The sequence below is a fragment of the Triturus cristatus genome, chromosome 1_2, assembly GCF_964204655.1.
Source record: "Triturus cristatus chromosome 1_2, aTriCri1.1, whole genome shotgun sequence".
NCBI classification, from domain to species: Eukaryota; Metazoa; Chordata; class Amphibia; order Caudata; family Salamandridae; genus Triturus; species Triturus cristatus.
This window is the reverse complement of record NC_140580.1, coordinates 1105782769-1105796580: the sequence shown is the minus strand read 5'-3', so window position 1 is coordinate 1105796580 and position 13812 is coordinate 1105782769. Positions and strand designations below refer to the sequence as shown.

At 42.1% G+C, this 13812-nt stretch overlaps 1 protein-coding gene across 1 annotated transcript in view; it reads right to left on the bottom strand.

Moving 5' to 3' along the window:
• The window catches only part of LOC146868762 (protein crumbs homolog 2-like), a 363043-nt gene that overhangs the window by 133047 nt on the left and 216184 nt on the right, over nucleotides 1-13812 (bottom strand). The window lies entirely within an intron of this gene.

Genomic DNA, 13812 nt, shown 5'->3' with positions numbered 1-13812 from the left:
CACGAGACCCACATCTGGACATACGCTTCCCATTTAGGAAGACTATAGCAACAGAAAAAGATGATAGACGGAATGTTGAACATTGTCAAACATTCACCCCCAGTACAGAGATGTGGGCCTAAATCCATAGATGTTTTGCTCACCAAGCCGTTCCAGTTTGGACAGAGAGCCTAAATCCATTGTTCGTGTTTTTGCTCACCATGTCCTTCCAGTTTAGACCCAGCCATATGGAAATCAGTCTTGACCCTGCTCCCCGTGGTAACAGTCCAGCCCAAACTGCCAGGCAGGTCCTCCCTGGACCTGAAACAAGCATCCTGGTACCAGTTTTGGGTTATCAACCCTCATCAGCCAAGCTAGCTTGAATCTAGTGGCATAGTGAGCACAGGATCCACGTCTGGGCATACCCTTTCCACTTAGAGCGACTATAGCAACATGATGGATGGAACGCTGAACATTGTCAAACATCCCACCCAGTACAGAGATCTGAGCCTAAATCCATCTTTTTTTGCTCACCATGCCACCCGAGTTTGGCCTAACCGAAACAGGTCCCAGGATGTTTGTTTCCAGTCATGTGCATTATTGTGTTGCTATTGTCACCATAAGTGGGAAGGGTATGCCCAGAAGTGGGTCCCGTGCTTACTGTGCCACTGGATTCAAGCTGGCCTGGCTGATGAGGGGTGATACCCTGAAACCAGTCCTAGGATGCTAGTTTCCGGTCTAGGGAGGATTTGGCGTGGCATTTGGGCTGGTCTGTTCCCATGTGGGGGCAGGGCCAAGACTGATTTGCATATGGTTGGGTCCAAACTGGGGTGGCATGGTGAGCAAGAAAACAATAACCATTGTCGTAGTGGGCGTAGCAGGGCTACACGGAGGTCCATGGAGTTGCGAACAAACTCTGTGGAAGTCCGCTCGGCTACGCTACGCCACCCACCTCCACCCGCCCTATATTAACAATTAATTCTACATTGCTTAAAATTAAATTAAAACCACTTAACTGGCATACGGCGTCCCTGGGCTGCCCTCCTCCTCTTCCTCGCCCTCGCCGTCTGGATAATTCTTTCAGAAAACTGCGCATGCATGCTTTCCCGCGCATGCGTAGTTTCCTCAAAGAATTACCCAGACGTCAAGGAAGAGGAGGAGGGCAGCCCGGTAAGTGGTTTTAATTTACTAGAAGCAATGTAGATTTACTTGTTAATATGGGGGGGGTGGAGGCGGGGCTGGCCAACTCCGCTCCATTGCGGAGTGTGCGGAGATTTGCCTTCTCCGCGGAACGCGGAGGAGGCAAATCTCCGCACACTCCGTGGGCAGAGCGGAGGTCTCCACCCAGGGTTGGAGAACAATGGATTTAACCAAGTTCTGTGACTGGGAATTAATTTTTGACAATGTTCAGCATTCCATCCATCATCTTTTTGTGTTGCTATATAAACTACTCACATTGAATGGAAATTTAGAAAGCCATCATGCACATTGAATAAATCCAAATGACAATTGTTTAAATAGGCAATATATATCTTGATAATCAGGCATGCACTCAGCCCTCCTGGACAAAGGAGAGGGAGATCAGATTCAAGGTACTTGAATCCAGTTAAAGTGGTTATGAAAAGTTTCCCTGTAGGGATACATTCTCTCTATGTTTTGTACAGCATAACAACCGAACCAGTCACTATTGTGGATATATCTCAAGTCTATATTTAATATATCTTTCAGAAGTATTACTTTTGCATTCTTTCTTGTTTTAAATACTAAATAATAAATTGTTTGTCAATTTATCACACATTTATTTTTTTACAAAGTATCATTGCATTTGTGCAAAAAAAAATCACTTTGTATTATACAGCAATCCTTGTATTTTAATTTCACAACATAGGGTGTACAAATTTGAATAAGGTCCTTGGTACAACCTAAGAGTGTTCCATCCAGTGATTTGTGTAGACCAATGTGACTCTTATCACTTTATGAAGCTGATTCTTCTACTCCTTTTTTTTCTTACTTGAACATCTCTAGAACAGTCAACACGTTTCGGCCTACATCATTCCGCCTACTCATGATAAAATGCAAGAAGTGCATTATTCCAATCACATTTTGTTTTCTGATTCTTGTCTACATTGATAGCTGAGTATCTCAAAAAGGCATTGCTATAGGTTGGATATCCTTTTCTGAGCCAGCAGGTGTCTGACTATGGGCTCACTAGGATACATCACTTAAATAGACGGGTGATGAAAGCATATGTCTTTAAAATCGACAAACTGTGACTGAATTGCTGTGCTCTGCACTGCGTTTCTAGTGCTTTAATACTCATGTTTCATTGTTAACAAGATTTGGTAACTGTTCAGACTTCTTTGGCTGCTTTGCTTTTCATCATTCACATGGATTGGGTGTGCTGTTCCAGCTTTCTTCTTAGTGAGTTGTATAGGCCGTTTGAAGATGCCGGTGCCTTAGACTCGCCCATAGGTGCCAAGTTTCCCAGGTCCATGCAGTACTATTTAGTACGGTGAAGAGTTATATTAAATATAGAATAGAGATCGATCCACAATAGTGATTAATTCACCTATTGTGCTGATCCAACCATAGAGAGAACGTACCCTATCGGGAACCTTTTCTCAAACATGATATATTATCAGGTTTAGAAAGGGTTAATTGAGTATCCCCATGTGGCCTTTAAATCAAGGTAAAAGCAGCGGTTGATTTAAGAACATTAAAAACCACCTGTGTCTGATCTATTTAGAGAAAGCCAGCAGTAGCCTACTCAGTGTGCACCTCTACCACATCAGACCTATTTATCGTGCTGTTTGAATTAAATTTGCACACCACTAATCTCCTGGGAAACTAAGAGGAGGTAATGTGGAATTGAGGTTGAAAAATGTTCATAAAGGTCATGCAATGACCTAGAAAATATGGTTCAAATCATATTAAATTGTTTAAAAGCCTGTCAGTTCAAGTAGAGTTCTCTGCACAGCAATCAGGACTCAGAATAACCGTATAAAATTAGCATTGGCAACGCCAATAAATATGTCTGGCACTGGCCGTACGCCATTTGGCTTTGTCACTGCTTGTTTTTTGTGTCATGGTTTTTGCAATACTTTATAGTTGTGAAAGCTGCCGGGCTGCCATCAATCCTAAAGCTAGGAAACAGAACACCTTGTCCTAACTGAAATCAGTTAAACAGCAAACTATTTTCAAAACCTATCATGAAATGAAACACGAAAAGATGGCTTTACAAATTGCCTGTTATTCAAAACACTTTTTGTTTATTTCACATCCTTATTTTTTGTGTGATTAGCAAAGTTAATTAACAAAAAAACAAAACAACTGTACATTACTCATACAAATATATACAACACAAATGACAATATACTAAACAGCACCCTAACGGATTTATACATTCAATCATCAAACATTCTTGGCCAATCCATTCATACCAGAAACTGACATATACTAAACTAAACGGTCCTTTTACCACCTCTCTCTTTTAGGTACAAATTGTTGTCCGTATTTTATGCGTATTAAGACATTTTCTTCCTTAATATACACTTGAAGACCCACATAAACATTTAGGGCAGAGCTTTTATATAGAGTGTGTGGAGGACCGACTGGTCGACGCGTTTCGAACCTCTATCTTTATGAGGTTCTCCTCAGGACCAATAAATTCTGCAATACAAATGAAATCAATATAAAGATGAATCCAAAACCCGATAAACAGTTTAAGAACTTAAGCCAGCCCCCACCAACGGCCTGGCACACCCACCTTGTGAACAAGCGTCAGCATGGAACCTTAACCTGCTTTCGTCTGCAAACGATTCAACCAGCTAGAGCCGGAGCTGTAAACAACCAAATGTAAAAATGTACCTACTCATATTATCATTCTCTCAGAGACATGACATACAAACACGGAAACAACTGCAGCTGCTACAGTTCTCGCTCACCCTGCGATTTGTAGTCTGCTTCATCAAAGGAGTTGGTGTGACAGACGTTCAAACGTGATTTTGGCTGTATTTGGTCGTGTCCCTTATCATTTGCTTCCAACAGGGACTGAAAACGAAATGAAGGGCGGTGACATTGCAAGTGTTTAGTAAATGCTGACGACGTTTATGTTTAAAAAGTTTTAACCAACGAGTAAGGGGGGGGGTTGTTACACCATCGCTTACCTGATTTCCTCACAAATGACGACGTACCGCGAGCCCGTGCAGCCGCATCAGGGACTCCTCGTCTATTCAGGAAGTGAATGCGATGGATATAACCGGGTCGAAGTGTTGCTATAGACTCATGGGAATTGTAGTTATTTTTAACAGAGGAGTGGGAAATGTAGTTTTCTGTCGGAATGCTGCAGACTTAAAATTTATTGAAAATGACGGTGAACTTGATGAAACGAATGATGCAAAGCCGCGCAATTGTTAAAGCGCTATTATATCCGTTACTGTTGGGACGATGATAAAGTCATATTCAAGTCGTAATCGGTCTATATATCTCAGCTATTTCGTTGAGGCCGTTAGTCGTTGTATTGAATTTCATAATAAGGAATGACTCGTGAATATGACTTTATCATCGTCCCAACAGTAACGGATATAATAGCGCTTTAACAATTGCGCGGCTTTGCATCATTCGTGTCATCAAGTTCACCGTCATTTTCAATAAATTTTAAGTCGGCAGCATTCCGACAGAAAACTACATTTCCCACTCCTCTGTTAAAAATAACTACAATTCCCATGAGTCTATAGCAACACTTCGACCCGGTTATATCCATCGCATTCACTTCCTGAATAGACGAGGAGTCCCTGATGCGGCTGCACGGGCTCGCGGTACGTCGTCATTTGTGAGGAAATCAGGTAAGCGATGGTGTAACAACCCCCCCCCTTACTCGTTGGTTAAAACTTTTTAAACATAAACGTCGTCAGCATTTACTAAACACTTGCAATGACACCGCACTTCATTTCGTTTTCAGTCCCTGTTGGAAGCAAATGATAAGGGACACGACCAAATACAGCCAAAATCACGTTTGAACGTCTGTCACACCAACTCCTTTGATGAAGCAGACTACAAATCGCAGGGTGAGCGAGAACTGTAGCAGCTGCAGTTGTTTCCGTGTTTGTATGTCATGTCTCTGAGAGAATGATAATATGAGTAGGTACATTTTTACATTTGGTTGTTTACAGCTCCGGCTCTAGCTGGTTGAATCGTTTGCAGACGAAAGCAGGTTAAGGTTCCATGCTGACGCTTGTTCACAAGGTGGGTGTGCCAGGCCGTTGGTGGGGGCTGGCTTAAGTTCTTAAACTGTTTATCGGGTTTTGGATTCATCTTTATATTGATTTCATTTGTATTGCAGAATTTATTGGTCCTGAGGAGAACCTCATAAAGATAGAGGTTCGAAACGCGTCGACCAGTCGGTCCTCCACACACTCTATATAAAAGCTCTGCCCTAAATGTTTATGTGGGTCTTCAAGTGTATATTAAGGAAGAAAATGTCTTAATACGCATAAAATACGGACAACAATTTGTACCTAAAAGAGAGAGGTGGTAAAAGGACCGTTTAGTTTAGTATATGTCAGTTTCTGGTATGAATGGATTGGCCAAGAATGTTTGATGATTGAATGTATAAATCCGTTAGGGTGCTGTTTAGTATATTGTCATTTGTGTTGTATATATTTGTATGAGTAATGTACAGTTGTTTTGTTTTTTTGTTAATTAACTTTGCTAATCACACAAAAAATAAGGATGTGAAATAAAGAAAAAGTGTTTTGAATAACAGGCAATTTGTAAAGCCATCTTTTCGTGTTTCATTTCATGATAGGTTTTGAAAATAGTTAGCTGTTTAACTGATTTCAGTTAGGACAAGGTGTTCTGTTTCCTAGTTTATTCGGCTCAGTCCTGCTGGCTATTTGAGCCAAAGCCCAGTTTTGGTTTATAGTATCAATCCTAAAGCAACATTGGGTAAAAGCAAAAATGATTTTTGGTCTCAAAAAACACGCTTTGCCCAGGAGTCCCAGGCACTTAGAGGAACTACTTTATATGTGGATGTGTGGCCTCTGAAAGGGCAGCACACCGTCACTCACAGTGAAGTTAGCAATGGCTGAAGAGAGCTGAACCTCTGTGCCACGCTGTATGTTGCAGTGGGAGGAAGAACAAGCAATGTCAAAGCCAATAGGTCTTGCCTATGAGAAGTCTATTGTCTTTGTCAATGTTTCCAGCCATGTTGCCTAATCTTTGTAAAAAGGATTATTATATTTTGAAATATGATATCATAATATAACATATATTTATATTATATAATAGAATAATATTTTAATATGGTAACTTTTGTACGGCTTGGTATGGTATGGTCTGTCATTGTATGTTATGGTCTGTCATTGTATGTTATGGTCGGTCATGGTTTAGTATGGCATGGTATGTTATGGTCTGTCATTGTATGTTATGGTCGGTCATGGTTTAGTATGGTATGGTATGGTCTGTCATTGTATGTTATGGTCAGTCATGGTTTAGTATGGTATGGTATGGTATGGCCTGTCATGGTATGGTATGGTATTGCATGGCATGATACGGTATGGCTTGTCATTGTGTAGTATGGTATGGCCTGTCATTGTATGGTATGTTATGGAATGATATAGCCTGTCATTGTATGGTATGGTATGGTATGGCTCGTCATAGTATAGTATGGTATGGCATCGTATGGTATGCTATGGTGTGGTATGGTATGGTATGGTATGCTATGATATGATATGGTATGGCCTGTCATTGTATAGTATGGTATGGTAATCTTTGTTACAATGTACACATTAAGCTATCGGATGAAGTGCAATAGCCGCAGCCAAACAAGCAAAAAAGTGCTTTATAATATAATGTTATTTTCACTCTAAAATATTTTTTCCAACCCGTATTCATGCAAGCATATACCAATTTAAAACACACCCTGTTTTTTGCGTAAAGCATTTTAATCATGTCTAAGACATCCTATACATCATGAATCACATACTAAAAAAGCACTTTGTTACAAATCAAATGAGTGATTACTTAACAGCAGTAGCATAAAGCCATGAATGTATTTTGAAATCATTTTTAAAAGCGATGCTAACCTGTGGCCTGCTGATGACACCAAAAATTAGGATGAGAGTGTATGAAAAGTAAAAAGGAACAACATGGGAAATGAGCAGTGAAAGAAACAGCGTGCATCAAAACCAGAATCAAGACACTTTAAAAACACATACACTTTGACAAAGTGCTGCCAGTAGAAGAAGCAAATAGGCCGAGATAGAAAGCTGGAGCAGCAGAAGGACACTCCCAATAAAAGAAAGCAGTACTTGGTCCATGTTCCAGGGACGTAGTGAACACAAAACAGAGTGTGAAGCCAGCACATGCTGACCAAACACTAGCCAGCAAGTAAGACGGACAATGAAGCAAACGGATGGTAAGCAATGGGCAGTCTCTAAGCGCCCTGTACGTAAATAAAATGTCTAGCAAACAACAGCACATGCTCATTCTCAGGTGAGAACCAAAAATGTACATTTCACAATAACAGACCAATTAATGACGAGGGCTATCTGGTAGTCCCTCTAAGTAAATATATTATACATATAATTTTAGAAAAATCAAAAGTTGTTGGTTAACACCAGAGCTGATTAGTCGAGGCACCTCTGACTGCACGATGCTGCCAAGACCCACTGCTCATATGTACCCACATTTTAGTCTGAAATTCTGCAGGGATCCTTGCCCTTCCAACCCGGCCTGTGGGTACAAATCTGGGGAATATGCAGACGTGAGGGTACCCACTGGTATACGTTCAGGCCCTTTAAACTGAAATATCCATGTGACATTCAAGTCCAGGTCAAAGACATAACAACCAGACTGCACATAAGTTGTGTAGTCTGAATGTTCCTGTGGAATCTCTGGACACTCCACGTCTATGCAGATTCACTGCTACCTTTAATTTCTTCCACACTTTTGTTTGCAACTCTAGTTGTCTTGTTAAATCTGGTGGTCTTGCAGGTCTCTGGCAACTTTGCTACACCTGGTGATCATGCAGATCTCTGTTTGAAATGCTGAAAAGCTGAAGTGAGGTAGAAACTAATGGGCTTATTTACATTACATGCAGCGCTGTTTTTTTGCAGTCGCAAAGGGCGGATTCGCAGAATCTGTCCCTTTGCAACAGCAATTTTGGAATTTGTGATGCATCATCCCAAATGCAAAAATTGCTATTTAAGTTATCACAAAATTTGCGATTACTTAAATTGCGATTGCATTCAGGGAATCGCAAATTGCGATTCTCTAAATGCAATGCACCAAAAAAAAAATAGCAATTTCAATTTTAAGAAACGCAAATTAACATCAACTTAAAGTTGATGGTAATGTGCAAAAACTTTGAAAAATGCACAAAAGTGCATTTTTCAGAGTTCTATGTTGCACACACACATGCCCTCGGGGCATGTGTGAGTGCAACGTGTTTTTTAATTGCACTTTCAGGGGTGCATCAGGGTGTCTTCTTGGCACCCTTGAAATTGCATGCGCAATTTGCGAGTACCTATTTGGTACTCACAAATTGCGCATGCAATTCCCATTGATTCCTACAGGAAATGAATGGGACGCCTTTCCTTATTTGTGATTCGCAGTTTGTGAGTCGCAAATAAGGAATGTGTAGCAATCACATTTTTTTTTGCGATTCTTACATGCATAAGGGATTGCGATTCCTAAATTGCGATTTCTTAAAAATCACAATTTAGGAATCTCAATTCCTAAGTTTGATGCATGTGGCCCATTGTCTCTAAGTTACAATGTTCATATTTTAGTCCTAGGCCAGATCACCTTCATATTCCATTCATCTTGGACCAGAACCTAGGAGTGTGTGCTTGTTCCTGCTAGCTGCATGATGCTCCAGTATATACTGGTGTAAGCTGGCCAAGGGTGACCATGCATTTGGACTACTAGCTTCAGTATTCCAGAGATACTTTCCTTAAGAGGTTATGCTGATTGTGTCAAATTACTGGTCTGGCATCCCCACCAGTTCTCTTTGTCACACTAGGGTATATTTGGGTTAGAACAGCGCTCTTGATAGCCTATAGCGGAAGTCATTGAGATCAGTACATCACCTGCAGTTTCAACAGTGTTGATTCCGCTCACCCCAACTACAGCCATGGTGGCTCGGACTTTCTTCACCCAAAGGGCGAGTGCCAGCTCACGAAGCATTCTCATTGCCTCCTGCATCACATGAGTGTTGTTCCATCCTCTCCATCACTCTCTTTCTCATCGTATGGTTGGCTGTTAGAGATGTATGATTCCTGTGTTTTACTAAGGAGTGAACCAGGCCCCCGATGGCGTCTAGCGCTGTTCATGCATAGGGCATAAGTGAAAGGTTCAGAAGTAGATATGCACAATAGAAAAGACATTATGTATAGTGTGTTCATCGATGTTGTCCCTAGTTGGAAAATGGAAGGAGTGAGATCTGGCGTTGCGTCATGTATTGAGTACTAGAGGTAGGAAGTCAGGGGGTGTTTTACAAGGGTATGCAGCCTTTATATCGATGGCTTTACCTCGCGAAGCCTTTACCAAAACACCTTTACAACACAATGGCTTGACAAAGAAAGTTAAGTGTATGTGTGCGTGTTTGTGGGTGTGCATAAATTAGATTTTAGGGGTTGGTAAGTTTTTAGGGTGTTAAGGGTGTTTTTAGGGTTTGGAGGTGAGTCGGGCATAGGGTTGTAAGGGTATTTTGGGGGTTTAAGGGTGGGTAGGGGTATTTGGTAGTAAGTGTGTAAAGAGTGATGGTAAAGTTTGGGGTGGGAAGGGGTACTGAGTGGTACAGGTGTTTTTTCGGGGTTATGCAGTGGGTAAGGGTATATTGTGCTATGGGTGTTGTTTTTTAGAGTTGGGTAGGGTGTAAAGTAATTTTAAAAAGTGGGGGAATTTCCCTTGATTACAATAACTGTAAATGTATTAAAAAAAATGAATGGGGTGGTTAGGGAGATGTGTGTGTGTGTGTGTATAGGTTTAACTTACCTTATATATATTCACTTTGTATTGTAAAGGCATGCATGGTATTGTAAAGGCATGCGTGGTAAAGACATGCGTGGTAAAGGCATCTCGTTGCAAAGGCATTGCGTGGTAAAGGCATCATGGTAAAGGCATGTGTGTAAAAGGCATGCGTTGCATCATCATACAACCTTTTAAAAGTACTGGTAGCTAGTAATGGGTGAGAGGGAGTTGTGGAGGTGTTATGAGGTCTGCCAGGGCCTGGCATTCAGCTGATGGGAAGATGTCATGGGCTTGTTGCTAGGGGACACACTGTGGAGCAACAGCTGGTCAGAGCCTGCAGCACTCCAGTGGTCACCAGGTAAGAGAAGTAAGGGAGCGCCGCATTAGACGGTCCAGGTGTATGGGCAATGAGGCCAGACCTCCCATGGTGAGGGAGATGGCACGAACATCAGGGCCATGCCGTGCCCATGAATCCTTAAGCTGCAAGTGGGACAGAACAGAACGGCGGTGGGGGCAGTGGAAGTTGAAATTGCTGTTTATCACCAGTTCATCCACAGCCCTGCAGGGCATTTAGCATCAGGATGAAAATGTTCTTCGTTTTTTTATAAATACAAATTCTTGTGAGCTCACAAAGATTTTGAAGGACAATTGTGCATTTGCAGATGCCAGGAAGTTGCAAGTCAACTCACTCATAGGGCACCGTGCCACGTGGGTTCTTTCTCCTGTGCGATTGCATCCGCAACATAGAGTAGTGTCCTTTGGTTGGGGCCAAACCTCCACACAACTTAGAAGATCCCGATTCGCAGAGTGCAGGTGTTAATATTGTATTCACGCAGTAGATATGACGTACAGGGCTTTTTTGAAACTGAAACCTCTATTTATTATGACACCAAATCACCCAGGGAGCGTAAAAACTAGCTGGAACTATACCTGCGCCCCAGGCAGAATGTCTGTAATAGATATTCAGGTTTTTAAGCTATTATTATGGGCACTCAGTAGGTCTTACTCTGGGATTGGGGCAGGGCGGATCTGGTTTATCACCTTTTTCCAGGATGCTCTCCTGGTCTGCATCAGAGCATTTAAATTTTCTCTGCTTGTAAGGCACGGTGGTATTTTGCGAGATCACATTTGCATGATAATGTTTTGAGAACCTTTTTGGATCATGGATTCGAGTCTCACAGTTTTGATTATTTTCTGTGCAAGCTTTTGGCTCTGTTTCTGCATTTGTCATGAACAGCCGCGTCCCGTGCAGGTAAGAGCGGTGGGGTCGGGTGGTGGGGATTTTGGCAGACGATGATGAGGGGAAATTAAATAAATAATTAATTTTCCCTTGTCATCGTCTGTCAAAATCCTCCCCCAAGCCCCACCCCTCTTACCTGCACGGGCCACGGCTGGTCATGAGTGGCTCTGGTCAGAGGGTGATGTGCTTAAAAAACAGTAAGGACCTACGATGAGTGCAATGGGGGTATACGGTCAGCGAATCTGGGGGAGAGGCAACAAGAAGCATTAGAACTGTTAGTGCAAATTAAAATGAACATTGGGAACATAATTCCCAATAGATCCTGCCCACTTCAATCACTGGCTCCGATACAGTCTGCAGCACAAGCACCTAAATAAATATTTCATTTGCTCTGCACCCCCTGGACAGTGTACTCTAACTGTACTGACATTTTCACCTGTGCACAAGTGATAATTTTTCTTGTGACAAGGTTCTATTTGCACCATCCTCTAATTAGTTTTCCTAATGAAGTGAGAACTGATATAGGGCTACAGGTACAAAGTATTCTTGCTCTCACAAAATGCCCGATTCGCAGAACTGGGCCGTTTCTGACCGCAAAAATGCATTTTGATATGTATTCATCTCAATTTGTGGTTCTGTAACATGTTACGGAATCGCAATTTGGAATTGCAAAATACATACCGATTCAGTATTTGGAAGGGGTGGATTTAGGGCATCCCATCCAAATACCGAATCAGAATGGGATGCATGAAAGTTTTGCTACTAAAATGCGGTCACAAAACATTCACATTATACCACCAACTGAACAACCCACTCGAACATGGGAAGTGGTCCATAAGTGCCCCCTTTTCCTTTGAGAATGGGTGAAAAAAACGGACTACTGGCTACTCTTAAAAATGACTTTGAAACTTATACATTTTTTCTTTTTAAATGCATCTCATTTTCCTTTATGGAAAACACGGTGTCTTAAAAAATGCTTCATTAAAAAGCAATCACACACATGGTGGTCTGCTGACCCCAGCAGGCCACCATCCTTGTCATACCTGCGATTCCTAATGGGTCGCAAATTGCGACCTCCCTCATTAATATTCATTAGGTAGGTTGATTTGCAACCTACTAGGAACCGCTACCTGAAACTCAATGAGTTTCATACATTAGGGATAGCAATTTCTTAATTCCGATTCACAGAAAATCACAATTGGGTAATCCTATTAGTGATACATCTAGCCCCTAATTCCTTACAAACTTTTTTATCATGTACAGTTTATTTTGTCAGTATTTGTATGTTGCCAAGAAGTTAAGTTTGTACATCTTTAAGTCTTTACACAGCTACAGCATGCAAGCTTTCTTCAGGTGTGCCTTTACTTGCCTATGAAGAAATGATGCTTCATATTTTGTCTCCGGGCAAAGGTTTTTAGGTCTCGCCTAGCATTGCAGCGCGAATGCGCTGCCATCGCTTTGCGAGGCATGCAGTATATACTGTAGTGTGGAAGCTTCGTGGAAGCTCCGCCCACTCTCTGCCCATTGGCTTTTGTCTTAAATGCTGCTTTCCGATTGGTTTGAGGCTTGTTAGTCCCTCCTCTCATCATTTGTATCCTTCCATGGCTATTGGCCCCTTTACTCCTAACACTATTTTCTTTTAGGTCTCGCCTAACGTTGCAGTGCGAATGCGCTGCCATCGCTTTGCAAGGCATGCAGTATATACTGTAGTGTGGAAGCCTCTTTACTCCTAACACTATTTTATTCCCTGTCTCCCCACCCCACCGCCCCCTCCCTCAGTCTGTGACTTCTCACCCCCCGCCCTCCCCTCACTCCACTCCCGTTTGTGTTTTCTTGCCTGCCGCCACTTCCGTTTTCATCTTTATTATTGCCACCTTGAAATATGCGCGTTCAAGATGCGTGCTGTACAAAAACTTCTCGTCTTTAATGAACTAGATTTTAATGTTACTGTAAATATAATAAGACTCTAGGCAACATTCAGGGTTTGCATGGCAACTGATGCCTCTTAGTTCACAAATGGCATTGTTGTCGGGTGGGAGGAGCGGCAGTGTTTTAACTCATGCTTAAAACAAGCACTGTTAATAACTTCCTCTCAATTCAGTGCTATAATCTTGTGTACTGAGGTGATGCGCTAAAGAAATGCACTTTTTTGAATTCTGAAGAGACATTATCGCACATTTACATCATGTTTACTGTATGATTAACATGGCGATCATTTTCATGTCTCGCCCACTGGCTCGTATACGCTTGGCTCATCTCCGGCTGACTCTACCTGCTAATTAATATATTGGCTCGCACACCTCTAACAAAGAGAGATGAATGGATGCATGACAGTGAGCCCGGTAGATGGTAGAGAAAGAGACTGGTGCAGACAAACAGACAAAGTCAGTCTCCATTGCCTCACGTCAGAATCATCAATTTCAATAACCTGGAAATCTGCCGGCAACTCCCGCATGCCCCAACCTCATCCCCCTCACCTATTCTTAGCAGAAGCGGCAGATTCTGAGCTGTGCCCTGCTGGTGCAGAGGAGCACGGCAGAGTCTGTAGAAGCTCTGGGATCCCTAGCCTCTTCGAACGGGCACCTATGCCTTCCGGCTGCCTTCACACTCAGGATCAA